Below are 3252 nucleotides of genomic sequence, written 5' to 3' on the forward strand. Positions count from 1 at the left end.
AGAGATACAGAGAGAAAAGTGAGAAAGCATCCCCTTAGGAGGATGGCCATGCCATGATTCCTTCTCCTCCAGTCTCCTCTCAGGATTTTGGGCATGCATGCACACACACTTGGTGTGGTTTTTCAAGCCTCTGAGTCCAGAACACAGATCATGATGCCAGCCATGTGGGATTCAGTCACCTTAATCACCATGCCACAGATTGGCCCAATGATTATGGTTAATTATAATGTAGCTTGCATTTCAAAATTGTTAAAAAGAATGGATTTTAAAAGTGCTTACCACAGAGAAATGTTAAGTATGTGAGGTGATGAATAAGTTATTTTTTTAAATTTTGATTTATTGAAGCCAAAACTGCCTTCCTTGAAATTAAAAAACAAATTAAAAAATACCTATTCAATGACCACAGGAAACTATATAGCTTCAGTTAGGTGCTACTTTATAGTATATTCATTCTACCCACAGAGTTTCATGCCTAAAGTCAACATGTGTTCACAGATATGTATGTATCAGCTGGACTTGCTATCGAAAGTATTTAGATTAATTAAGATATTTTGTGAATCAATAAAACTTGGGGGTAAAAATAAAAAAGGTATGGAAAGCAACTGCAGTTACCAGAGACAGTGTGGGAGGAGGGTGGGAAATGGCAGAAGGTGAGAAATAAGGGGGGGGGATATATTTATACAGAAGAAACATGAAATGGAAAATTATTTGTTGATGATAACATGTATGATTAAGCCGCTTTACAGTTTATTCTGGATTGGAAATCACATTTTGTATGGTGTGATGATGTTTAGTGAAAGAATGTCAAATTAATTAATTAATTTAAAAAAACTATTTGATTGTTTAAAGTGAGGTCATAGCCTTAAAGTCCCTAGTTAGATGCTAGCTGGTGTTTTATGACTAGATACACTTAAATTCCATTTGCCTAGGATATGGCAATTTACACTGAATTAGTTTTCCATTTGCTTATGTAGAAACTCAGGACACAGCAGTCATGTCAGCCTAGTGCTTTGTTTGTTTGTTTGTTTGTTTGTTTGTTTGTTTGTAATAGTAGAATATATCAAATCAGTGGAGGAGAAGGGATCATTCTATAAATAGACCTGGAAAAGATTTACCCATATGGAAAAGATGAAATTATATTCTAGTCTCATTCTCTACATCAATATAATATCCAAATGTGTATCAGATGTAATTATCAAAAGCAAAGCTGTAAAACCTTTAGAAGAAAATGTGAGTAAGTATCTTCTGACCACAAAGATCTCTCATACATTGTTGATAGGAGGGTAAGTTATTATACATGTGAAAATACCCTACTGGCCTTGGGGCCAGTAGGTGTCTTGGAGGAAAACGTGGCTGAATCCCACATGGCCGACTGCATAGTTTGAGTCTTGGACCCGGAAGCTTGAAAAAACACAAAAGGATTATGGGGTTGCAATCTACCCTGCGGGGTGATCTCTCTCTCTCTCTCTCTCTCTCTCTCTCTCTAGTGAGTGCATGCACCCTGTAGCAAAAACATAAAAGTTTAGTGTTGCCCTTAAAGTTGAATATTCACATACCAAACAATGCAGCACTTCTATACACTCACATATGCGTGCAAATACACACACACACACCTACACACACACTCTCTCTCTCCCCTCTTCTTTTTAATTATAAACATTTTTGGGGGGCCTAGGGTGCATGTGTTTGCCAGACAGAATGGGGATTGAGGGAGAAAGAACCTCTGAGAGGGGATGGTAAGGCTGAGCACACACACGTACACACACACACACACACACACACACACACACACACACCAGACATGGCATGTTTTTCAAACTACCAGGTCTGACACTTGAACCATGTATTCGGCCATGTGGAATTCAGCCACCTTACAAGCATGACATCACTGGCTGGCCCTAAGTATACACATTTATTAGGAAACTCTCATAAAAAGTTTCTCAAGTTTTTTTGGTCTAAAACTATTAGAGCTACCTTCCTGTTCCTTGAATTCATGAACCCTGTTCATATATATTATGTATACAAGGGTACTTCAAAAAGTTCATGGAAAAATAGAATTAACGTACAGGATTATTATGGTGCAAAAATATTGAAATCCATGCATAAGTTTTTTAATGATGCACACATTCTATGAACTTTTTTAATATCCTTCATATAATATACAGAATAGAATTTCACAGCCAGTAGTATTCCAGGAGGTTGATTTTAATTATTATTAGTTTAAAAATATAATGCTATTAAAATATTTCTGTTAGGATGGCTCCATACCACAGCACATGGGTCCTGTGAAGAGGAGTCAGGATCCCAAATGTCCCATCAGGGTTCAAGTTCTGGTCTTGTCAGTTTGAAAACCACATTGAGTGCTTGTGTATGTGCCCATCATTCTGACTGGGTGAAGATCTAGGAGAGAAAAGGACTGAGGCATGACCAGGCCCTATTGCTTCATCTTCTCTCTCTTTCTCTCTCAAACACACTCACATACATACACATACACATTAGCATTTAAAAAATACATTTCCTGGGAACCAGCAGTTAGCGTAATGGCTATGTCGCTGGACTCCCACGTAGTCGACCGCGGTTCGCGTCCTGGACCTGGTGGCTTAAAACTCACGCCGGGCGCGTGTGCATGCGTGCCCAAGATCCCGAGAGGAGAATGGAGGAGAAGGGATTGCGGTGTGACCATCCCCCCCTGGGGGGTGATTTCTCGCTTTCTGTCTCTCTGTCTCTCTCTGTCTGTCTGGCGAGCGCATGCACCCTATAGCAAGAACCTCTCAAAAAAAAAATACTAGGTTCAGGACTCAAACAGTGGTCAGCTATGTGGGGATCCAGTGCCTTTATCCAACACAAAACCTGCTGGCAATTCAAATAGGAAAAGAAGAGGTGAAACTCTATTTGCAGACGACATGATTCTATACATAGAAGACCCAATGGTCTCCATGGAAAAATTATTGGAAGTAATACATGATTACAGTAAAGTTGCAGGATATAAAAAATCAATATACAGAAATCAATAGCATTTCTATATACGAATAACAGGCAGACTGAGATAGAACTGAAAAAAGTTATTCCGTTTACCATAGCCACCAAAAGTATACGATATTTAGGAATAAATCTAACCAAAGAAGTTAAAGACCTCCACAAGGAAAACTATGAGAAGCTAAAAAAAGAAATTGAAAATGACACAAAAAAGTGGAAGGACATCCCATGTTCATGGATTGGAAGAGTTAATATAATCAAAATGGCAATTCTACC

This window comes from Tupaia chinensis, unplaced genomic scaffold (genome assembly GCF_000334495.1).
Source record: "Tupaia chinensis unplaced genomic scaffold, TupChi_1.0 Scaffold149552_1, whole genome shotgun sequence".
In the NCBI taxonomy this organism is placed as follows: Eukaryota; Metazoa; Chordata; class Mammalia; order Scandentia; family Tupaiidae; genus Tupaia; species Tupaia belangeri.